General features: G+C 42.9%; 1 non-coding gene and 1 pseudogene across 1 annotated transcript; one reads left to right on the top strand and one right to left on the bottom strand.

Annotated features, from left to right (window-relative positions):
- Window positions 1-209: 209 nt before the first annotated feature.
- Window positions 210-26,787, bottom strand: LOC133027433 (histone H3.2-like; annotated as a pseudogene).
- Window positions 10,872-10,943, top strand: trnae-uuc (transfer RNA glutamic acid (anticodon UUC)). The gene has a single exon. It is a non-coding gene; the product is annotated as a tRNA-Glu (tRNA).

Here is a 26,787-nt window from a genome sequence, read left to right as displayed (position 1 = left end):
GGGGGGGGCGGAGAATACGTAATTTACCCTCGACACCCGACATTGAACGGAGCAAACAGCGGAGAAGCTCTTGAAGATGGATGAAATTAAATTGCGACGCTGTTGCAGTTAATGTTGGAGAAACAAGTGACCATATGCTACTGGGTCAACGGGTGATATTATCAGCGCTTCACGGCGCTTCAGCGTCCGGTGTGAACCCGGCGTGCCTCGCTGGCCTCCTGCAGAGCCATGACAGCGGAGCTCTGGAAGCGCAGGTCGGTCTTCTCTCACCAGGTGCTGGAAGGGCAGCTTGCGGATCAGCAGCTCCGTAGATCTGGTAGCGACGGAACTCTCTCGGTCCCGGGCCTGTAACGGTCCCGAGCGGGTAGCGGTGAGGCTCCTTCACGCCGCCGGGGGCCCGGGCGCTCTTACGGCAGCCCTGGTCTCCAGCTGCTTCCTGGGGGCTTTGCCGCCGGTGGATTTACGAGAGAGTGAATAAACTCGACAAGTACCGTCATGTAATCCAGTGATTTCAACAATGTAACTGTATTCTGAATACCATCTATTTAATTTGTAACTGTAACGGAATACAGTTACTCATAATTTGTATTCTAAATACGTAACGCCGTTACATGTATTCCGTTACTCCCCAACACTGAATATTAGATCCTCCTCACATTCTCTCCTCCCGGTCGCGCGCCTGTTATGCCTCCGCGCCGCACCGGTGGGGTGCACCATACAGAGAATCACTGCGCTACACAGGGGCGGCCCTAGCATATTTGGGGCTCTATGCAAGAGCCCCCCCCCCTCAACAAAAAAAAGTTGAAAAACGGAATTGCAACTTTCAGACGGTATTTTGCCCTGTAAGACTGCATTTCATTTCAAATAAACACAACAACGATCACAACGACATGGTGCAAGCATTCGTTTTAGACAGCGTCTCTCCTCAGGAGAAGGAAAACATTACGTAACGTTTCAGCTTGACCTCAGATAATATGAACGTGTTTACCGTTCAAATTCATTATTTGTCATTAAGTTGCGTTTAGTTCAACGTTCTCATAAAAATGAACGTGTTCATGGACAACACTGCCTGAAACTCAATAGCCTACTGGCCTACCTGCCTCGGCCGCCTGCGGGTGACTCTTCAGCTGTGCTGGATTGCTGTTCACTGCAAAGTGAACCCGGATGAGTTCTACTCACCTTGAAAATCAGCTGCTGCTCAAACTCAACAAGATGTTTGTAGACTAGTGCTCGAAAGATGGACCAAAGTTTAACCAAAAGTTTAAATATACAGTGGGACAGCGGCATTTTAACTTTTTATTTTAGCTGTCATGTGGTTCATGTCTTGACATGTCCTCCCAAAAGTTCTTAAATGTTGTGTTGACATGTTAAATGTTTAATGTTTGACATGTTTAATGTCATTGCACTTAAATTTGTAAAGATCTCCTTTAATTAAAAATAACTGTTTTTGGATTGGATTTATGAGCCGTTGTCCTTTTTTGCACTGTATAGGAGCGGCTCCCGCAAGTTTAAATAAATAAAGATTTTAAAAGCATACATGATCTGTGTAAATATATTATTACTCTGTGATCAAAAGGACTCGAAAGGACTCGAAACTCAAACTGCAGGACTTGGACTTGACTTGAGTCTTGTCAGTCTTGACTTTGGACTTGACTCGGGACTTGCCTGTCTTGACTTGGGACTTGACTCGGGACTTGAGGGCAAAGACTTGAGACTTACTTGGGACTTGCAAAAAAATGACTTGGTCCCACCTCTGGCAGCGACCACACGTTGACAGTCAGTTGCAAGCTGCTCCGCACTGCAAAACCCTGAATTTGTAACAATGACGACATCTGACAAAACAATTAACCTTTCACATTAGTCAAAGACAGCAGCTGTGCTCTGATTTACTTGTTAAATGATCACTGAGAGAGAAAAGTAGAAGATGATTCTCTTCTCTGCAAAATTCATGTTTACTTGCAGTTCACATTAACTTTGTGTGTAATTCAAGCATAGCAAAGGTTTGTCTAAAACATTTGGCCATAGGTGTTTTATGGGATAAAGAGTCACTAAAAGTTATCTAAAAACGCCAAATGTAGGCAAAACTGCCTGTTGACGCCCTTTGATGTAAAATAAACCGTTTTCATCCATTTATTGGAATAGCAACAGCCAATGGGGAAACACTAAAACTCAGCTGGTTGACCATTGGCCTCGCTCAATCAGTCAAAGACAGAAACCAAGATTAAAAGGCTGCCTCTGCTGTTACGGTCCAGCAGAACAGTGTAGCTCCACTTTACGTCTCTCTCACAGAGCTTCTGGTTGTGTTAGCATTGGCAAACCTGGTAGATGCTGGTGGAAACATAGTGCCTCACACGATTTATTCTTTTACAGTGGCAGTAAACAGAACACATAAGTCTGCTGATAACTGCATTCAGAGTCGTTAGCCACACCACCAAGTACAGAACCAACTACAGCCAACTGTTGGTCTCTGCAGCATCTGGGCAAAGACCCATTTTTTACGGCCTGACAAAGTTTGTAAGGATATTCTAAATCTCTGACGTGCCAAAATCCATAAAGCAACAAATCTGAGGGATCATTTCCTGAGGGCATCAGGTTAGTGGCAGGAAACAGAGCGTAATGTCAACTCAGCACAGTGAAGCGATGCTTTTATGTTCTTTCTGGTGAACTGATGGAACATCCTTCTCTTTTCAAAGTGGGCAAAAATCAAAAGGAGCAAAATGGCTTCTTCTGATGGAAGAATAAAAAAATCTGTGAACAATACCAGGATTATCTATTGTTCAAAGCACTATGAGGCTACACTCATACACGGGGTATTCAAAGTGTTTTTGGGCCGTGTCCTCATCTTCATATTTACGGTCAGCATTACTGTGTATGTGACTGAGTTCCTGCGGTTGGTGATTCATGCTTTTCATGGCTTGGAGCAACACAGACCTTGGGCCGTGGGTTTGGACGCATCCAATATGCACTAACTCACACACACACACACATCGAAACATACACACAATCGGAGTGAACTCATGTCAAGTGGGAAGTGAAAAAGACCATTCCTGTAAACGCTTTGCACTTTTTGACAAAGAGGACACAACATTCCGATAGATGGGTATTTATTTTCCTGCTTTAGAGACAGAGTGGTGGTTAGTGAGCGCGTTGGGCCGTGTTCCCAGACAAAGAAGGACTCACCCGGATCATTTCCAGTGAAGATATTCGAGTAAAAATCGTCTCTGAGAGCGGATCAGCCCTTATCAGGGTGTAGAAACACATCAACTGTGCACTTCAGGGTTTGGACAACGCAGAACAAATTCTCTGTGGTTGAAGCCAAGCGTTATCCACATCCATTCCTGGGTTAGTGTATCTAATCATGCTAAATAGTGTTCATATGTTCAGCGTGGAACTGATTTAAATGCATATTTTCTCCAGGTCCCTGGCTGCATCTGTTGTTGAAATTCTCCTTGGAATTCAGGTTTATTTATTTCTGCAGGCCTTCATTCCAAGCCTGTCTCAAATCAAACTAATCAACAATCAATTACAGAACAAAATGTAGCTACACAGTCTGAATATGACAGTATGGAAGACATAACAAGCCCCCCTCTGATCTACAGAAGCCAGCAGGATGCCTGGCACCACCACCTCCAGACTCCCAAATGTGTTTAAGGAAAAACTGCCACGAAAAACCCTCTAACATTTATTTATCCTGCATCACACATAAGCACTGGAACAAAAACTACACTCTCCTGTAAATCTCCCTGCCAGAAGCCCCTGCTATTATTTTGTAATTGCTGCGGTCGTGTATGATTTTAATCCAGTGCAAATCTGCCTTATTTATTATTTGTTCGGTAAAAGACTCGAGTGCGAATGGCCCTGTTCATTTCTCTGAAGACAGATGTCCCTTGTTAAAGGTAATCCCGCACAAATTGAAAACATAATTTCAGAGTTACCATTTTTCCTGGTGCAGATGCAGAGAAAAAAAGATTTTGAAGCCACAAAACACGACTGGAACCAATGTTGACTTTAAGAGATGAAATACAGTGATTTAAAGCAATGTGATTAGCTTAAGTTAAGCTTTGTCATATTATTGCTCGCATCTTTACTGTAGTTAGAAAGTTACTGATTGCAGCTTCGAGTCTCTGACTGCATGTGTTTTTTATTGGGTTGCGTTTAGTGGTATTTATGTTACAGCTCACTATCTCGAGGGATCACATCCATATTAAACAGGTCTGCATTTCGCTATTTGTGCTATTACGCAGTGGTAATACAGAAAGTAATGTACAGCTAATTAATTCCATACACAACTCAGCAGGTATGAAACTTGTGGTCAATAACACAGGTTTAATATGGACTTTTTTTACAGTTTAGAAACAAGGTAACGTGTTGCATTCTGATCAGAGTTGGGGAATTTTGCCCTCATATGCAAAAAGTGAAAATTTCAACTCTAGTCAATGTTTATGTACCATAGAAAACCATAGGAGCTCAAGGTGAACATGTTATAAATGAACCTGGTGGGGGGAGGTAAATTAAAAGTTACAGCTCCAGTTTTGTGGGAAGTGCAACAAAAGCTCATCTGACTCCAGAAGCAAGTCAGTTTCCCACAGATTCCTCTAAGGCCCTGCTTCATGCCCAAGTTCTCATTATTAATAACATTCTACTGAGGGGAAGACACAAGTGTCAAAGCGGGATAGATGCATGAAGGCAGCCTCACACAATGGCGGCTACTGTGTGTGTTGAACCATGCGTTTGTGTTGCTGTTAGTACTTCCAAGACAGGACCATTAACTGGCTCCTTACAGGGAATCTCAGTGGGGTTCAAATGTGTTTTGTCTTGCTGTTGATTCAAGCTGTGTTAGTTTGAGGCCCCACAATCATCATGGGTGGGCCCCACCGGGCCCTTGGCACAGGGTATATGGACATAAAGTGCATATAAACATAAATGCCAATGTGCCCAATGCACATATAATCTCTCTCTCTCTCTCTCTCTTACACACACACACACACACACACACATACACACATACAAACACACACACACACACACACACACTTATAATCGTCTTGCATGAGCACAAATTCCCTGTGGTCTGACATATACAATTAACCTTCTCTAACTTCTACAAAAACACACACAAAATGTCTCCCACACCACTCTGTCTTTGCGACAACACACACGTCTGCAGGTTTGCGTAATGTAATTGCACAAAAACAAGAGACACATCGTGTTTATATGAACTCAGTACAAATTCAACGGAGCATACACACTCATTCATGCGACTTCACACACTCACACACTCCTGCTGCGCCGTGAAAACAAACTGCTCAAAATATGGCATTTGTCTTCTGATTAAACACACACATTCCATCAAACTGTGTTTAGTCGGGCCCGGCAACAGCCGTCATATTGACAGTTGGACGTGTGGTTTGTCCGAGTGATGTCCCATGAAGGGAAGCTTTATGGCACAGCCAGCTCCATATAATCAGCTCTAAATGGCCCCAGTGCTAACGAGAACGACGGATTCCCCCCCGCCCTTCACATGCGGCCTCAGGAGTCCGAAAAGACAACAGCTACAGAGCCCATTAACGATAGAGGAATGTTAAGGGGCTTCAAAGATCCCAAGAAAAAGTCTAATTTATGGACATATAACCGGGATAAAGTTTTAGTATCCAAAACCATCTGTCTGGAAATGGTTAATCTGGAATGATGATAATGGGGCAGTAAAGTTAGCAGCCAAAGTATTTGAGGTTACTGAAAGTTACATTTAGCAAAAAAAACTAAACGAGCTATCTTCATTTATAGGCTGATGATGGATTTATCTTTGAAATAATGTTGATAACACTGTAGTAAATCTCTTTCTGGTTTTACGTAAGCACATCTAGAATCCAAATATTTCCAGGGCTGAATATTTGACTGATTCAAAACAGAGCTGACCTTCACCTTGCTTAAAATGCAAATTCTCCTCCATATTTGTAAATGGCCACAATGAATTGATAAGATTCAAAGTGAAGAAGTGAAAAGCTAATGTAATGAGTCCATGTTGAGTGACTTGTTGAAAAGTGTGAACAATTACTCACATTAATTACTTATATATACATTTTAAAAGTAATTACAATACTTTACTGATTACTCAACAGCAAAAGTAATTACTGCAAGAGTTGCTTATTTTTTAATGGCTCCACAGCATCTCTACTCATCACACACTTAACATTTAGCGCGAACAAATAGAAAATGACAAATTCTGTTGTAATGTTTTTGAGGCATGAACCAGACTGGGAGATTTTAGCTCCAGTTTTTTATTGAACTGAGCAAGCAACCGTTGTTTTTGGCTTTTTGTACCAGTGGAGTCCGATAAAGTTTGACAGAGATTGACGGGTCGCAGAGTTCAGTCGCCTCAGCCTAACATGCAAGAACTGATAACTGATGAACATGAAGCTGAATGTCATTTCTGTTTATTGCAATGAGGCTGATTTGTTTCCCTCCTATAAAATTGAAGTCAAATCTCGGCTTTTGGAAGAAGCTAACTCGCTTCATCCAAGTTTTAACTCGGGCCCAGCCTGAACTGAACTGATAACAACACTCATCGGACTAGTGATGGACTGTTTTGATCAACGAATACAAGTAATTCCAAATTTCACATGAAGGCTTTCCAGTCAAAAGTAATCACACTAAACTAAACAACTAAGCTACTTTCAGACACTGAACATCGGACATTTTCCAGAGATTTTCCGTCGGGTCTTGTATGTGAGAACGCAAACGTCTAAATAAATTTGCTCGTGACATTTTCTGGGACTTTTCTTGCCCATGTGAGAAAATGCAGGAAAATGCCTGTAAGAGTTTTTGGTGACAGGGGCCAAAGCTGGTACTGACATACTGTAAACAAAGACATTTTGCTTTCCACTGAAGAATTTACACATCCTGTCCTGCCTCCTGCTTGATCTACCCAGGCTCAACTCAACACTTAATACTTCAGACATTTTCCTGTTCTTGTGAACGAGGCCCATGACAACCTCCTGGTGAGTTCTTCATATGTGAGACTTTTCCAGACATTTACATTGGTGTTCATGTCTGATAACAGAGTAATACGTTTCTGTCTGATGTTATGATGAAGTATAGCATGACTGACTTTAAGCCAATATATGCAACAGTTAAATGACAGCATTTACGAGTCTGACTGATCTTCAAAGACGTATGAAGAGCAGGAAAAATAAAGGGAACAGACCTTTCATATCTAAACTGAGATTACAATTACATTAGATTTGATCATTACCATGTGTTCGGAACCTCAAAATCATATTTTTTCGTCTCAACTTTATCTCTTTGGCACCTAAAGAGTCAAATCAACTGGCAGCTCACCAATACGTGGACAGTTACAGCTTGTGCTCTCAGAGAAGGTCCCACAGTGTTATTACTATGTCAAGGCTCCAACTAAAAATCCTTTCATATCCTCAAGCGACGCACTTTTATCTATCAGACAATTCAGACGGAATGATTTTACAGTTATGTAGCGGCTCCATCTCTGTCTGAGGTGGAGTCAGGAAACAGTCTCGTGAATTTCAGAGGTCTGTCCTGCACTTCACTCACATGCAGAAGAGAAGAGAGTTTTTCATATCTCAACATATTGCTAATCGACAAATCTGCCAAACAGACATAAAAAATATGTATCGTGACAGTAACAAGAGAAACAGCTTTAAAAGTATTTAAAATTCCACCTTAAGTAATTTTAAAGTTAAACATCCTTCCTGTTTCCATCCAAACTTATGATATGACTGAAATATCAGTTTCAAAGTGTTGATATCATTCAAGGGGGCTGGTCGTGTTTTGTAAAGTCACAAATAAAAGCTTGACTCGCTCGTACAGTGCACAAGTAGCCTTGTGTCTCACCTTGAGTCGACCAGGCCCAATATCAAAATGTGGAAATGTCCACATAGACAAAGGAGCATTGCAGGAGCTGTGGTAAGAAGTCCCCAGTGATTTGAACTTTCCGCATGCATCTGTGGACACCTTCTTGAATTGTGGACTTCATGTTCAGCCATGCAAATCGTATTAAACCAGTTGAGCTACAATGGGACAAATGGTCTGAAGTTAACAAGGCCGAGAGCATCTGGTAAAAGTAAATCTTTACAAGCCTCGGACACACAGACAAGGTGACAGTGGGAAAAGGGCACATAATACAGAGATAGCAAGAGGAGGGCTTTTATGGGACAGCTGTGTAACCCAAGAGAGCAGGAGGAAGTGTTAAAGGATGCTACTGAGGCATGGAGAGACATCAACTGCCCCCCCTCCCCTCTGCCTTTACGCTGCGTCTTGTAGAGGAATAGTAGGGGACTAGGACTACTATCAGACATTTTAGTCTCAGTGTATAACATGCAGGAGGCCCTTATCGCCGATAGCTCTCGAATCTCATTATCTGGCATCCTCTACGTGTACAACACCTCTTCTTCATCCTGAGGTATTGATCATTTTTTTTGTATTATCATACTTTTGCATCAAGAAATGTCATCTTGTGCCCACCAGCTCATTGTGACATTTTTCCTGCTGTATTCTCACATGGGCTCACATTGACATTCTCTGGATATTTTACTAGGGTGGGGAGAAGCTAGGACTAACTCGGACATTTGCCTTTTCACATACAGCCCCTCTGGATAATGTCCAGATTCAGCGCATATCTGAAAGCAGCAAGATGCCGTGACTAGCCTGTACCATTTCGAAAGTCTTGTTCTAATGCGGCGGACAAATGTTTCCTTCCATTTGTGAGTAATTAAGGATACAATGGATGGACCCAAGTCAACTTAACCCAGGATTGCGGCATATAGCTGACAAAGCTAACACACTACCAATGTGTTTGGCAGAGCTGCTGTGAGTGTAGTGCCGATACGTAGGTAATAATGCAACACTAAGGGTAGGACAAGGTGGCGACGCAAATAGGAAAACCTCTGAAGTCGAGACGTCTCATTCCGGGTTCGGTCTCTGCTCTGGACGAAGGAACACTCATAGACTGAGCCCTCCAATGATTGAGGCACTTGAATTATCTGAGGTCAGGGAAAACAAGAGAAACACAGGGAATGTGGACCAAACCCAACATCGTCAATGTTGTATCATATAAGAAAATTTTAATATTCATTTTCTGACAATGTGTGAAGAGAAACAGCCCAATGCAGGTCCAAATCTATGAAGATCTTTCTAGATTTAACTTAGCTTTCATCAATTTTATAGCTGTGATATTTGTCATTTCTACTTCTATGTGAAGCTTGTAAACACATCACTGCTGCTTTGTGAATGAAGAGTTAAAAGGCTGTAAAAGCTGCGTGTGTCTGGCTCAGTGTCTGAATGTACTTTAGTCATAAGGCCAGCATGGGTTGCTGCCTGCCTGCAAAAGTACATAACCTCAAAATTCCACAGATTTGCGGGATGCCTATTTGCAACACAGACATAATTCAAACCATAAAAAATGTTTGTCATCCTCAAGCAGGGAAAGTCACTAATCTAAAATATGATGATTACTGTAATTATGAAGAAGCGTTTTACAAGTGCAGGGAACATGACACAGAGTGAGTCTGTTGTATCCAACAGACTCACAAATAAATCTATTTCTCACTGGTATCTCACTTGGATTTAAGATTCATATTTTACTGTTGGTTCTTTTACAGAGAAAACTATATTGTTTTTGATTGTAAATACAAGTATTAAAGATAATATTTGTTGAAAAGAAATGCATTAACTTAACTCAAGCAAGATACAAGTATCCACACAGTGTTTCTTTTTTTTCTGTTTCAGTTAAGCTTTGGTTTAAGAAAGCTCTCTGTAGAGCCGAGGCACTGCAGAGTCATACGGTCTGGAGTTAACTTAAAATTGTGTGTAATATGTCAAAAATGGTTTAAGCATCCACACATTGTGTCAAATGAAAATATTTCTTCTCAAGCTGGGTATTCTTTTCATTTCTCCTCTTGAATTTAATGGTATAGTTATTTTTGGGCTGTGCTGAAGTCTCTGAATCAGCACGATACAGTACGTTGACACTCAATGACTATCTGGTGACCTCCGGCGACTTTCCTAGCAGCCAATGGTCTTTTGGCCCCGATTCTAACTTGAATTCTACTTTGTCCAGTTCCCCTGTGGTCACTTGAGTCCTGTGGAAACGTTTGCAGGTTTTCAGCAGCTGTGTGCGGTGGATGAATGCCTCCGGGACTGAACAGCGCTGGAACACTGGGTGCAACTCACCTCTGTGAGTGTTTTCTCAACTGGAGGCCGGTGGAGGAGAGTGAGCACTAAAGCGCTATCCCAGATGTACGCTATGCATCAAGCTTTTTGATTGCTGTCCATAGGCCACGGCGCCCAAATGGCCGCGGATCCCATGGCTTTCCAGTGGCTTTATGACTTGAGATCTTAATAAAGTGCCTGAATGACTTTCCAGTGCTCTCATTCAGTGTTATTCTCTTTACTGGAGGAAAGTAAGCTGAGTCTGAGTGCTGTGAAGATCCGCCTTGAAGAGCTTTGCAGGTTTTTTGTTTTTTTTTTGCCTTCAAGGGATCTGTACAGCAGGGATTTTCCCACTACAATTCATCACTGTCTGTCTTGAGTCTGCCACAGGCCTTTGCCGCTATTAGTGGGAATTTGCTCCGTCTTTGAGGTGGTGATCTGTTTCGTTTTAATAGGTGAGATCTTGGATTAGTTCTGAATATCCTTCGTTCACTGCAGGCACTGCAGATCATCATGCGGTGGACCACCATTGCCCTGGATGTGTGGTGGGTCTGGATGTGTGCTTTTGAATGACCCCCGAGATGAGATCATGCTGGGAACATGGGCATCATGGTGACCAAGAAGTTATACAGCAGGGCCGGAGTTTAATTAGCTGTTTTTGAAAGGAGTCGGTTGGGACAACAAAAGAGTCCCATATGGTCTAGCGGTTAGGATTCCTGGTTTTCACCCAGGTGGCCCGGGTTCGACTCCCGGTATGGGAACTACCTTTACCAGACTCAAAAACAGCTTCTTCCCCCAGGCCGTAAGACTTTTGAATCAGCAACACTGACCCTCTGAACAGTAACCATGTACATTCTGCTCCACTACCCATACAAATACACTTACTACACATATTTTCATATTCCCCAGTCTTTCACCTGGTAAACTGCTGATTCATTGTGCTATGTTATATGTTATATATTAGAGGTAATATGTTGTATGGTATGTTATTTTTTTTATTTTGTAAAGCCCGTCTACTGCGTAGATGTTACCTGCCAGGTCACAAGAATTGCACTGCTCCGATGACGCTGTCATTGGTGCATGTGACAATAAACTTTGATTTGATTTGATTTGATTTGAGAGCTAAAAACTTAGAATACAGAGAATACTGGACATTTGCTTGGCAGCGAAATCATATGAACAAATGGAAATTTATACGGAGATAAAATGTTCAAGTTGTGTTCACTTTGTTACACTGTACCCTGGAGTCATGTCTTTGTATAGATTTGATAGTAAAATGTACATTTTCTTAGTCAACTAACTTTCTTGTTTATCATTAAGAATACAATAATTACTGTACTGTGGCAGGACAAGGAAAGGCAGAGACGCAGGTACTGCTTACTGTTGTTTATTCAGTAGTCAGGAAGAACTGGCACATGTTCCCCATACGGGAAGTATATATAGCTTCAGCCTTTACATTTTCCATCAACCCACTGGGTGAGAGGACACACCCATGAGTGCACGCCACACAGCCCCCCCCCGAACACCCAGAGGGAAAAATACAAAATGGGACAAAAGTCAGTACCTCTCAGGGGGTTTAACGAGGCGACCATAACGGCTACGCCGATCCCCGTCCGCAAACGCAGGGGTGGAACAAGCAGAAGGGACATCATTTACAACAGGCACAGGATCAGGAGGCACAACTGGAGAAAACAACACAGGGGTCTTAGAAGGGGGGCGACCACGACGGGGAACCCGGGCCGGTAGCACCTCTTCGCCGGCCAACAGATGAGCTGGCTTAAGTCTGTCTAACGAAACACGCTCCCTGCGCCCGACCATGTCCAGAATGAAACTTTTAGAACCCGCCTCTAACACCCTAAACGGGCCGTCATACGGGGGCTGGAGGGGAAACGGGTGAGCATCGTGACGCACGAAAACAAACCGAGCGGGTGCGAGATCCGTTGGCACGAAAGACCGAGGAGAAAAATGATGCACGGGCACCGGTGCACAAGCGGCCTGTGACGCAGGACCCGGAAAGGGGGCCGAGCTTTGAGGCAGAAACTCCCCTGGGACGCGGAGCGGCTGACCGAGTACCAACTCTGCAGGCGAGGCATCCAGGTCAGCCTTAGGAGCCGAGCGCAACCCGAGCATCACCCACGGCAACCGATCCAACCAGTTTGCATCTGAGAGCGCAGCCCGCAATGACGCCTTAAGCGACCGGTGAAAACGTTCACACAAACCGTTAGCCTGGGGGTGGTAGGCAGTGGTACGGTGAACCTGTGTGCCCAAAGACTTTACTAGCGCTGACCAGAGATCCGAAATGAACTGCGGGCCTCTGTCAGGTGATATCAGACGGTGCACCAAAACGTGAGACCCAAGCTGAAAGAAAAGCGCGTGCCACGTCCGCAGATGTCGTGGAAGACAGAGGAACCGCCTCTGGCCACCTAGTGGTCCGATCTACCATGGTAAGGAGATGTGTAAAACCCTGGGAAGGGGGAAGAGGCCCCACAAGGTCGATATGCACATGATCAAAACGCCTGGCTGAAATCAAAAATGGCTCAAGGGGCGCCCTAGTGTGCTGGTGAACTTTAGCACGCTGACACGCCACACATGTGGCCGCCCACTCCTTGACCTCTTTGCGAAGGCCAGGCCACACAAACTTCGAAGACACCAACTTCACCGACGCCCGGACACCCGGATGAGAAAGAGAGTGCACCATATCAAAGACCCGACGGCGCCAAGCAACCGGCACCACCGGCCGGGGGCGGCCCGTGGAGACGTCGCAAAGGAGGGCAGGCCCACCATCTTGCACAACTGCCTCCTCCAGCTCCAGACCGGTACTCACAACTCTCAGTGCAACGATACCCGGGTCCCCAGGTTGATCGGCAGCCAGTGCGGAAAAATCAACCCCAAGATGCACAGGGCACACCAGCACCCGCGACAGGCAGTCTGCAACCGGGTTCGCTTTACCCGCCACATGTTGGATGTCCGTTGTGAATTTGGAGATCGCCGCTAGATGGCGCTGCTGGCGAGCAGACCATGGCTCTGTCACCTTCGCCATAGCAAACGTCAATGGTTTGTGGTCAACATAGGCTGTGAAAGGGCGGCCTTCCAGCAGGATCCGGTCCGCCTCCTCAGCCAATCCACGGAAGTCGCCGGCCGCCAAGCAAGAAGAGTTGGCGAGGGCTGCGCGCACCTGCAGCAGGAGCTGGCGCAGAAAGATGTGCGGGAACAGGAAACCCTCATCCTCGGAGCCCAGCAACGACAGCATCTCGTCCATCAGGTCCACTGCCGAACCATCACCCAAACCAGGAAGCGACAGTAGCTTGTCCGCTCTCTCCGCGGCTGACAAGCTGTAGCAGCGGCGGGGCTCGCAGGAGCTGCATCACGCGCCGGGTGGATTGCTGGTCCAAAGCCGCGACCACCAAAAAATACCTGGAGTCGTCTGCCGTTACTCCTCGCAGATGGAAGAGAGCCTCGATGTGCTGAAACCACGGCGCGGGGTCGTTCTGCCAAAACTCCGGCAGTTAAACGTGCCCCACGGAGCTGGTCGCTCGCGGAAGCTGCTGCGCCATGGTCGTTGTGGAAACACGGTCCACGGGAGCCGGGGAAGAAAACACGTCTTCCCCCGATGAGGAAGGGACACAATCCTCCTCTACCTCGAACATGTCCAAAAAACGGGGTCACCAATGTGGCAGGACAAGGAAACGCAGAGACGCAGGTACTGCTTACTGTTGTTTATTCAGTAGTCAGGAAGAACTGGCACATGTTCCCCATATGGGAAGTATATATAGCTTCAGCCTTTACATTTCCCATCAACCATTTGTGAGAGGACACACCCATGAGTGCACACCACAGTACTTCCATTAAGATTATGTCCCTGTCTACTGGTTTGTTGGTTGGTTAGATTTTTAGCAGGATTACGCAAAATGTACCAAACTGATTTCCAAAAAGCTTGGTGTAAGGATGTGAGGAAATTTTTGCTAGTGTGGCACTCGACGTTTTGAGGGACCAATAAGATGAAGTTTTAGTTGAACTAGTGACAAGTTGCCAGCAACGCCACCCCAGGAATTTCACCTGGAGAGTTAGATTAACCTTAAAGTTAAAGCACACAAGTTCACTACTAATGAAAGCTTGAGACTGGGTCCAGCGTACAATTTCAATTCCTTTTAATTAATATATATATAATCTTTAAACATGACTTCACAATAAAATGTGTTCAACTTAAACAAACTCAATAAATGCAAACAAAAGAATACTAACAGAGAAATTAAATCAAAAGTAATGGAGATTTATCCAAACTGATAAATCCAAATAATTAAGTAAAGCAATTTAGCCAAACCAAAATAACTCAGGAAACGAATTAAACCAAAAACATGCAAAGCAAACCACAACACACAAATAATATCATCAATAAGATCAGTTAGAAGTCGGTCAAAAACATGCAGAGCAAACCACCACACACAAATAATATCATCAATAAGATCAGTTAAAAGTCGGTTAACTGAATAGATTAAGATGAGACTAAAGATGAGGCAGCAGTCACCATACTCGGTGGCAGGTACAGCACAGTAGGAGATGCAGAGTAGGATGGATGTGTTGGCTATATAAGCCAGTGGGCAAAACAGCAGCCGGCCAACAGCAGCGTGAAGAGGGGGGGGGGGAAACGTGCTGGCAGAAACCGCACACACACACGTCAACCCGTCAGGAGTTGAATGAACATCAAAGGAGAGGAAGGGGATCACTTGCGTCGAGCAGCACAATTACGTGCACTCGATCGATCAGCTGATCACTCCCCGCTGCAACCGGCAGAGGAGGAAAACACTTGCATGCCCTACAATTGGGGCCGATACGGGAGAAGGAAGACCCGGCCAATGAACTGCCAAACAACGGCGAGCTGCACGACTCAGCTGAAAAGGCGATCAGGAGAGGCGGCCAGGTGCGGTGATAACAGGAGGCGGGGCAGTCTGTAGCCCCAAGGCAAGAGGGCTCCCAGTGCACAACCACTCACCTTTATAGACAGCGCAACCAACCGTGATAGGCCGGTACTGCAGCACTAATTAAAGGCGCATCCTGCTACACTAGGATTTGGACAAAAGGGCTGATCCAGGAAAATTTTATCATTTTCCTTAACATTGCAAAATAGCGCATGTTTTTTTTACATTTTCACCAATTTCCCAGAGTATAATTCATGGGTCTTGATGGAAAAAAGCAGCATATTTTGGGGAGTGATATCTGGGTTCATGCAATTTGGTGCAGCTTGTTTAAATTTAAGGGGACTGTTGGGTCTTGGCAGGGGTGCGCTGTTGAGTGCCATTCTAGCTACATAACTGTTCACCTTAATGCCCCACAACAAAGGTCCCTGAAAGTGTTGCAGCTGAAAGGGAAAGTATTTATTCGGATCATTAGGCTGAACCATGAACGGCCGTTTTCAACAGCAGGAAAACCAAGGATATACAGTTTATCCATTTGGCTTGATTGCACAGGTTCTAAACTTTAAAGCTCCTGATTAAGTTGTGGCAAGAAACATGAAAAGTAAAGAGAACTGAGTAAAGGTGTCTGTGTGTATAGCGAGCAGAGTTAGACAGAGCAATGCACTTATCCTGACTTTATTTCAAAGGTAGACGTTCGTCCAGACACCGTTGACAATTTACAACCTCAAGGTTCGCTTCAGGCCTTGTATGTTCCATCTCACACACGCACACATATTCACACGCACACACACTTACTGGGAGTACCTCTCACTTAAAGCATTTTGCCAGGAAACCTCAGACGCTTTCATGTGCTTAAGTCATGTCTATCACATTAACCTTAATTGGCTGTGCAAGCGCAAGAAACAACAAACACATCCTGCTGCAGAGACAGCTCAGGCCCGAGGGGGGGGCAGATACCCATCAAACCAGTGCAACAGGAGAGGGCGTGGGCAGAAACTCAGGGATGAGACTGGTCTCTACTCTGCAGAAGAATGTGGTACGCTGACCACAAAGCTCTGCAGAGCTGCTACTGTGTGGAGGGTGATGTAGTCTTGCAGGCAGTGGCAATGAGACGCAGTGAGATTAAACACACACACACAGAAGAATGTCAAATTATGAGCTCAGTGTATATTTGCATTTGCCAAATTGCATTTCCACAGAAGGTACCGGGTGATCCATATCAGATGGATTCAGCCTATATGACTGTGACTGATGAGGGAACGTAACATTTTCCATTATGACTAAACCTCTCTGCAGTTTACACACGCATGTCACTGAAAATGAATCAATAACCATGATGGAAGGAATTTTCGAACACTGAAAGCTTTTTGCATGATTTTGTTGCGTGTACTTGGTTGAAATATGCATTTGTTTGAACCAGTGTGCAACATGCTTTGAGGTAAGTTTTTTCTCATTTGTTGGCTTTGTTGGCAGCGACATATAAATAAACCCTAATGTATTAACAAGCAGTGCACACAATGGATTACAAATTACAAATGCAAAAGCTGCTGCAAATGAAGATAGTAGAAGACATGGTTGTGAAAAGTATTTTATAATTAAGTTATTTTATGCAAATTTCTAACTTATTTGAGGTTTTTTTGTAGATGTTGATTTCTACAAATCCTTTCTTTTTTTTTTTCAACAATATACTTTCTCAGCTGCAATAGTTGCAACACTTGCACATCACAAACAAGGCAAGTCAATGTTTACATTGAAATAAATGTTTTGTTCAGAAAGCAGCCCAGAACCTGCTTCCTATTTAATTTGTGACTTTGTGCTGATGTTTGACCTTTGATATAGAAACACCACAAGTCACTGCAGTTTTTATCGAACAGGCCAACACCAATCAGGACCAGCGACACTGTAAAAAGATTGCAAAAAAGGAAAAATGAACAAAATCAAGTTTCACAGGGAATTAAAAGCAGGCACACTTGATGTTGTCCTTAAGTGACCCATGTGGTAAATGGTGAATATGACCAAAATAGCACATAACAAATTTGGCCCAACTTTGGCCCCTCTGGTTGACATGCGGTCATGTGGCCCGTGATCTGGTATTCAAGAGTGGACCACACAATCATTTCACACAATTTTATGGCTGGATTACAGTGCGACAGTTTGGGCCAAATCTGGGCCAAACCCATTTTGCTATGTGGGTTGGACCTTGGTGGCGGTTGCATTGCAAAGTGAAGCAATAATGAGTAAAGTTACAGTAACTGTCCAGTTTCATCTGTGTGGATGGCTCTCTGGCATGTTCTCACTGCAGAGGTTCTGCTCTTTACGTGATGATAAACTGCAGCAGCATTGAGACACAAACTCAAAGGTCAAGTTTAGCTCTTTTAACTGACCCCAGACAACATTACACAGCCTGGAGTCCTAGCTGAGTGTGTGTAGAGTAGGTTTCCACAAAGAGCTAGTTTGGGTCTAGCGTGAATAAAGCTACTGCAACATAGACTCAATATACACAAAGACATACGATAGACAGACGTAATGTGTTTGTCCAAGTGTTGGAAACGATGAGTGGAGCAGCTTAGTTAAGTGTTTAATTCACACCTTTGTTCACACCCCCCCACCACCGCTTACAGCATGTTTTACCGATACATATGATACACATGCACACACACACCACCACAATTCCTGGCGTCAGTTGAAGCTCGATGTGTGAGACACCCCTCATTAAGTTTGCAAATGTGTGTGTGTGTGAATTTTGACTGGCCCTCGTCCGCGCTTATTAAACATTCATAGCCGGGCTGACTAGTGGGACCTTTAAGTTCCCTTAGCTTATGTGTGTGTGTCGGTGTGCGTGTGTTTATATGTGTGTGTTTTCTATGAGGCCTGCATCCTGTGGTGATCGCACAGGGCGAGCGTTTCTGTCTGCTAACAAAGAACCACTGTTCAACTGGTTCACGCACCAAACTGTGTGTCAGAGCACTTGTCTCCACGTCCTGCGTGAGCTACGCATTTCCTCAAGGATTTATCCTATAACTTCATCACATGCTCTTTCCTGAGTTTAAAACAAATTGATATCTCTCAGCTATTTACATGAGATACAGTGAAAAAATGAATAAGTGCAAAGGAAGAAAAATCTCTCACTTTCCCAAAAACTAGTTGGCAGTAGAAACGTTAGTGCCACAATAGAGGGTTTTAATTTAATCAGTTTCAGTATGAAATTCCAACAGAGGATTTTGGCCGCTTAAAGGAAATTCAATTTGGAGATTTCCAGAATAAAGTCGTAATTTTGGGCTACAGGTCATGTTAGAGGAGGAACATTAGAAGAAGAAAAAATTGTGAGTCCACTGTTTAACTACTTTATCCCGACACATTTAAACAAGCATACAACAATCACACTACATTTTGATTACTGCAATTTGAAGGCTGAATAAAAATACAAGATGCACATAGTGATTAGCAAAAACATCAGGTCCAGGTATCTTCAAAAAAGATACCTGGACCTGATCTGAAGGACAGTTCACACCAAACCTTCTTTTAGTGTGATGAAAGAACACACAACGTCCACGCAAAGATGTGAGTGGACACAAGTTTCGTATCCCTTGCTCCAGGCGAAGTGAACAAAGATGGAAAAATTCCAACTTGATTTACACGATGCAATGTCGCAAAAGCCCATCAGCGTTAAGAATAAAACTCATTGGAGACAAGCTGGTCACTGGTCAGCCTCAGGTATTGTTGAAACGGCCGTCATAAGGACGCAGCCTAGAAGAGACGATGAGATTCTCCGAGTTGTGTGGGCCTTTAAATGATCTCTTGGACCCACACACGACGGAGCTGGCTTCTCCTGCATTTCCAAAACAGGTAAAATGCATCAATTGTGGAACTGACTTCCAGTCAGCATGAGCGAGGGGGCAAATCAAACATTAGCTTCCTTTGGCGAAGCAAATCCACACTGTGGTTTCAAAAGGAGTTCAACTTTGGTGAACTTTGCCCAGCAATATTTGCTTCGTGTTTGCGTGTGTGACTGGGCCCTTTCCACTGAGGCACCACCAATAGAGAAGCAGTCACCGTCGAAAGTAATTAACAACGCATTTATTTTTTATTCTTTTATAGAAATGGATAGAAAGTTCACTCTGTTCATAGAGTCGCAACCGGTCGAAGCTGAACTTTGCCTCCTTCTCTCCTTTACTGGTTTTTGTTGGCCAGTGAGAACCCCAAAAGACCTGTGAAGCAACTTAAAGAGGTGGGAAACTCTTAAAACTGTTGGCGTACACATACCTGCGGCTTGTTTATCCAAATCATCCATATAAAAAAAAATGTAAGTTGAAATCTGGAGAAAGAGTCTTTTCTACATCTTGTTTGCCTCAGCAGTCGTCCTCAAGCCAGCCGGGTTAGACAGATTGGAGGCTCTCTCTAGGGAGCTAATCTTCCATTCCATGCTTTAAGCCAAAGGATCATTTTAGGTGATGTAATTATTCACCTTTCACAATGCCTGCAGCCTTGCTGTGTACAGTATCTGGCTGGAACCCCATAAAGGGTTTTTTGCTCCGCTACCAATTGTAAAATAAGAAAGAAAACAGTCTCTGCAACACAGCAACTCTTTTCTTCTCATATTCAAGGTCAGATTTGGTTAAAGAAAAACAGAGCATTTCAGTCTAGGGACATAGACTGTAGAATATTGCTTGACACTATTACCGTAACAATGGGTTTATGATGTTATTATTATGTAATAACCAATATGTACCAAGATGTTTACCTGTGCCCCCCCCCCCCAACAAACACACACACACACACCTTTCTGTGAAGAATTCTGACTATAATTGTATATTTTCCTGGATTTTAGAACTATCGCAGCTTTATAGAGTATTTCAACCTCACTCATGCCGCAAGACTAAAGGCAAACACATCCACTTGAAAATTTTGAATAAATGTTTTTGTATCTCTTCTCGAAACCTGACTTTTTTTCCTAATCAAGCACCAGTTGGACTGTAGCGGTACACTATGGCGGTATTGAATTGTTTCAATATTCGGTACACTGTGATTTTCGTTTTTAAGCCAATCAGTCAATGTATCAACTGATATCTTCCTGAATATCAAATCCTATAAAATAAATCCAAACATGAAACCCTTCCCTTCTCTCTAATGTCCCCTGTTTTCTCATCAGTGTCATTTTCCTCTTTTTCTGCGACTCAAACACAGTCGCACACATACAGTTCCGTTATCAGTTCAAAGCACAAAGAGAGGTCACTGAGGGAGCATGTCAGTCAGACAAGTTGTCACCCAAATGATGACAAATTGGCTGCCTCTCCGCTCGCCTCCCAATCAAGACCAGACCTAGCTTTCTTGCACGCACAGTTCCCGTAAATGGAGATCGATTGCGCTCAGGTGAATTTGAGCTCAGCCCCACAGAGTCAGTACTCTGTCACCGCCATGTGGACCCGCGAGCTGCTTCGGGGAAATTGAATTTATCTGGGTTTTAGTGTCCCATGTTGACCCAAACACAATGGTTAGTGCCTTTTCATCCAGAACACACACTGAGCGCCTTCTCCTGCATTCCCTTTTACAAGAAAATTGTAATATTTGACCACAGTGAGCAATTGCTGTTGGCGTCAGGCTTCCTTCCACGTCGTGCGGTGCAGTAAAAAGACAGAATGGCCGAGCGAGAGCCTTCACCTGTTTCTGATCTCGCCTCAGCTACTAACACTGCCGCCTCTCCAATGGGCTTGTTTCCAGGGAGACAAACATCATGTAACCCAAGACTGTGAGTCTTGCAATAACATTGTCTTTATCGTCGGTGATGGATGGAATTTTGCTCATTTCACGTCTTGAACCTCAGAGAATAACCAGGAATGCTTTTCCTCCTGGTGAATGTATAGTGTAACATGAGGCAAAATAGTTGCTTTCTTTCATGTTATTTTCTCTCACTCTGCCTGGTCGTCATCGTCTCGCTTTCTTCTTTTCTATCTTTGGACACTTGATTCATACAGGATGTGTTTGGTTTGCAACTTCACATGGAGATGTGGCTGATTGTGTTTCATATTCGCATCATGTTCAGTCATATTCAAACACAACTCTAAGTAAATTCAAATTTTGCAGGAAATGAAAACTGAGCCTTGATCTATGTGCAAGCTGGAAATTGAATCAGAGTATTTTCGCACATATCGGAACACTGGTTCAAACCAAGTTTCTTGTCTTTGCTACATTGTGAACATTTGATGCTGTTAGGTCTTTTTTTTACATTTAGGAAGCAGACTAAAGTCCACTCCCTTATTTAACACAAGCTATGCGATTCAAATATCTGGATATCCCGGTTTGAAAATACTTCAACTACTACTGACGTCACTTCGAGAGACAAGACCTGTCACTCTGTTGGATTTGTTAGAACTACAAAGGCTCATTGTGCACTTATTCAATATTTATACAGAAGTGTTACAGAGTAAAGTATTGAGTCAATGTTGTAGTCACTGTGTGTGTTTGGACGGTTTAAATGCACATGACGCATTCACAGATCTATGGACGCTTTTGCAAATTTGTCTACACATTTTTTTCACACCCACACAGATTCCGAATAAACATTTGCACATCCGTTAATCTCAGTATGCATTTAGATTACATTATTGTACATATTATGCACACACAGACTGATTGGGCATCTTCTGTTCTCTTGTCCAATCATCTTTATAATTATTCTGTGTCATTAGTGAGTTCTCCTCAAACAGTTCTAGATTATTCTGTCACTTTTAATTGTTTGTGTGCTGGATGTTCTGTGCACTGATTTTTATATAAAGTATATGGTGTAAAGTGAAATTAGACCGGGTTTATCTACAATACAGATTTTATCGGTTATTATTTTTTCATGAAATTAAAGTGAATTTGCTTAATTTCCATTAATTTGTGGTGTTTATATGTAATTTTGAATTATTTACTTAACTGTCAATTACACAATTTTCATAACCAAAGTTCATAACCTAGTGACACGTGCAACCATCTGTATATAAAGATGGAAGCAAAAGCTCCCCCTGTTGGCTGGCTGCAGTTTAGGTCGTAAACCCTACATTTTTTATGTTAGCTGAGTGGACAAGGAACAAACTAAAAAGTATGCATCAAATATTCTTTTCTCAAAGATGGTTTCTGGTCATTTTTGTTTTTGTTCTTGTCACATTGATGTATTCTTGTCATCGTCTCATCAGCTTCTTCTCTGATATCATGAAAAACAGAGGTATCCATAAAGTTTAATGCTCTGTCACTGTACTCCACCTCTGTGTGACCTCTGAACAGTAACTGAACTTCTAAGCGCTGACAGACTCGCGAATCGGGATTTAAAATACACCGACTTGGATTTGCTGGCATCAAAGTCCAAATTATATCGAGGACAAACGCAGGATAAAGGTTTCGACGCTGTGATGTGGACAGATCCCAGGATGAGGCTTCTCCTCTGATTTGTTGCCATCGCTACACTGATTCCCACTTGGTCAAAAGGTCATTTGGGTGGGGAGGGGTGTGGGTGTCAGTGGGGGCAGAGGTGAAATCCAAACTTTTGGGCTAAACCACAAGGTCTTCATAAAAAACAACCCACAGATGGCAAAAGTGAACGAACAAAAAAGAATAATTTTCTTTTTTTTTAAACCACAAGCTTCCTCCAGGCAGGGGTCCGCCAAGTCACAAATTAACATTGATTTAGAAACAACAGAAGCCTTTTGTCTCAGAGGGCTCAGGTTTTTTTTCTTTTCTTTTCTTTCAGCCATCGAGCCACTTGGCCCGGCCTCTTGTTATTTTTCCACGCATAAAACTTTCATGATGAAATAAAGCAGAGGGCGGACGGCGGCGGGAACAGGCCATTTGCTAGTTCTTTGGCTGCTATCACTCATGAACCTGTGTGAGACGAGATGAGGCCGAGCTGGCTCTCGCTCTCTTTTCCTGTCTTTTTTGCCGTGCATCTGTTTCTTTGACCCTTTCTCTCGTGTGTTTGCTTTTTATTGCTCTTTACCTTTCTATTCATCCCTGGAATTCTATAGTATAACTTTCTTTGTGTCTGTGTTTTTCCCCCTTTCCTTGTGTGTCTTTCACTTAAACTGAATTACCAAACCTTTTTTCATTGGCATGCAAGCCTGAAAATCAATCTTGCTGACGAATCAGAAACACTTCTGTTATCTGTATAATTCTCCGTCTCATCTTCCTCCCACACACACACAGACACAAGCTCAGGTTCCCTCAGATGTCGGGTTTGGGGATTCATTCTGGACGTCTGATGAAGAAGTGCGTCTGGGTCATTTCCACGCGGATGTTGGTTTTGCCCGCAGAGCAGCGCTTCAACATTGATATGTGATATTCATATTCTGTCATCCCTGATGTTTTTCTAAGCCCCTTCTACCTGTCTTCATAAATAAGGATAAGCTGCCGACTTAACAGGGACAAAAGCAGACACTGATGGCTGCTGGGCTTCTTGACACCACATTTTATGACGGAGTAACTGAACCCATGTCTGGATACAAAATCTATTTTTTAAGAGTATGTCACATAAATCTAAAGCTAAACACAACTGCTAGATCACAATCTGGATCCCCAAAAATCTCTGTTATATCTGCACCTATGAGTATTGTTATTCTAACGATGGACTATATGACGTAATTTAATGACAAAGGTTTCTGTAAGACATTCATATTCGAGGTAATTTACTCTGTGTTTTAAACTTAAAAGTCCTCTACAGTAAGAAGCGATGTGGTTATCGAATGTCAATGTAAAAACAATATGTCAATGTGAAAGGGGTCATTGAGTCAAATCTGATGGTGGCAGATGGATTAAGTGTTGCCTGGTAAACATAGTTGACCAGCTAAAGATATACTGCATTTCCTCCAGATGATGGTTGAGCCCAAAAACTGAGATAAAACAGAGGGAATATTGGAGTCACATCTGCTGGCTCATTTTACTTATTAACTGCTGGAAGTCTAATAAGCAATTTAAATGTGATAATATGTCAATTTGTGTTATTGTAGATTTAAAGCACTTTTATCAGAAGAGTACTTTTTAAATTGCACCAGAGAAATCAATGTTACTGACAAACTTATGTCCTGTGGAAAAAGACTATAAATGGCTAATTAATTATTTACAACTGTTTCATTGATCACATCAGAACAAAACCCCACTTTCACACTAACTGTCATTGCAGTGTATGGTGTAAACTTCTAGCCATTGATTCGTTTTTTTAACAGATTACTGCAATGGCCAAAAGCCAGTGAGTTATTCGGGAAAATGTGCCATTGGATATTTTGTATTAACTTTAAACCGTATATGTTACATGTTGAATTCTTTAGGATTTCTCTGACACAGTTTCCTGGGAGCATTGAACATGTCTCAGGACAGACGTTAAGGGTAATTGTGAAATGACACATTAAGCCGAGTCCCTTCTATGAAGTAGCAGTATCAAATGTCCTAACTGAGGGGGGTTTGGCAGAAAGCAGCAGGCTGACTTCACTTCGAAACACACATCTGTCGCACAGAAAAACCGACTGACTGACAGGAAGCGTGAAAGAAAAGAAAGTGGGCTTTGAGCAGGGAGTTCCTCTGTGTCATTTGATGAAGGAGGGAAGAAGAGGGGAAACAGACCCCGGGAAAGTTCATTGCGGCTTGATGAATGCAGCAGTCAACGTTTTTACGATCACATCACACTACATTTGGAGTATACAATGTCAAAGGTTCAAGACAAGGTCACATGACCATTAATGGGAATCCGAGAGAGCAAATAGCAGCGTGGTGTGCGGTGGAAGATTGCGATTACACACGTAATTCAGTTGGAGACCTACTGTCGATGTGTGTGTTCGTGCTCCGTGGGCCTTTACATGTCATTTAGCCTGTAACAAAATAAATATGGGTTCAGGTTGTCTACATAATTTGGTTGTGATAAGAGACACACACGCTTTAATGATCATCGTCATTATCATCATTATTTTATCATTAAGAAAATTGTAACTGAATCCTGTGTGCACAAACTCATTTTAACCAAACGTACTGAATTTCATGGATCACATTTAGTTTGGAGCGTTGCAACACAAAACCAAATCCACACTGAGGGCAGCAGAAACACATATTTTATTTTAATGCTTAAGTCAAATGTTTACTAACTCGTAACATTATTCATTCATTTGGCTCCTTGGTTGTCTCCACCTGACGCATGACTGTTCCCCAAAAGTGAAGCCAAAACATCTTGATTCAAAACCTTTTTTTTGTCTTCCATCTTCATACACAGTCTATGCTCACAACACATCTGCATCTTTAGCTGTTATATGCTTGACTATCTTCATAAGATATACAGCCACTAACCCTTTATCATCTATCTTGACTGATAGAGCCGTTACTTTCGTATTTGAGAGTCAAATGTTTGTTCAGATGTGGGGAAACATAAAATATTCAAACTTGTTTCAATTTTAAATGTCAACAGAACTGTCAAAAATAACAAACCAAACACTAGAAATAAAAGCCAAATCAGATCCTGACTTTTCTTTGCTTTGTTTGATTTTATTATTAACTATTTACCAAAGGTGCAAAGAATCTATCCAAACGAAAACTCAGTTGCCACAATTTGGAAAACACACTCACACTCACACTCATACTAAACCAAAGGCAGAATTGGGGCAGAAGATCACAATTGTACATTATGGTTTGACATAAAATTCCCAAAAATAATAGCAGGAAGAAAAAATAAATTTGCGAATGTTTCTGGAGGCAGGGGTTATGTGACTACTTGAGTTAAACGCCTGTCGGTCGAGCTGAAGGCAGACAGGCCCGGGTAACACAATATCGCTGCAGACTTTTTTGCTCTTGGAGAGGAAGAAAATCCCTAAAAACCTCAGAAACCACCGGCACTCAAAAGGCTGGTCAACTCACCATTAAACAACCTTAATATAATGTCAGTGTAGCTGATGTTTGTGTGGAGGGCTTCGGTTCCATGGGAGCGGACACGTTCAGTTTGAGCCGTCCCAGAGGGATTCGGACCATTAGACGTGTCAGGTTAGTTTTCCCCAAGCCGCAGCCAAACAAGACATTTTTTGACATTATCAGTGGGTGAGTCATTGCACGTTGGAATTCTGAAAGGAATAGTTTGACATTTTGGGAACGGTGCTTATTTGCTTTGCTTTCTGATTAATTACATGAGAAGACCTGCAGTGAAGGTTAAATATGAAGCTTCCGCCAGCAGCCTGATACCACAATGATTAGACACTTTTTTAAAACCACACAAAAACCAAAGAGCACACTCCATCAAGGCCCAACAGTCCCCTTATGAAACCACATCTAAATTCACTAGATCTGGTTTTTAATTTGGATTTACACCAAATTGCACATGCTCATAAATATCATCCCTCTTAACATGACAGATACTGGATGGAAATAATCGCAAAGTTAAAGAAAGTGCAAAAAAACTTCCTGGATCTGCCTCCTGATCCAGATCCGCACCTTTATTTAACGGGTTTTTCCCTGATAAATACCATATCCATCCACTTCCAGGTTTAGTAGTCATCTGTCCAGTAAGATTTTGAGTAACCCAAACACAAATAGTTGAGAATATAACTATATCTCCTTGGCTGAGGTATAAATGCAACTTTGTTTCTTCCCAACATCTCTACTTGTTTACATTGAGCTTTTCAGCGTAAAGACGGAGGCGGAAGGACACGTCCAGCCTCTCGCAGAAAGTAGAGCTGGGTTCCCAGTCCAT

This window comes from Limanda limanda, chromosome 21 (assembly GCF_963576545.1).
Source record: "Limanda limanda chromosome 21, fLimLim1.1, whole genome shotgun sequence".
NCBI lineage: Eukaryota > Metazoa > Chordata > Actinopteri > Pleuronectiformes > Pleuronectidae > Limanda > Limanda limanda.
This window is presented reverse-complemented; position numbering and strand designations above follow the sequence as displayed.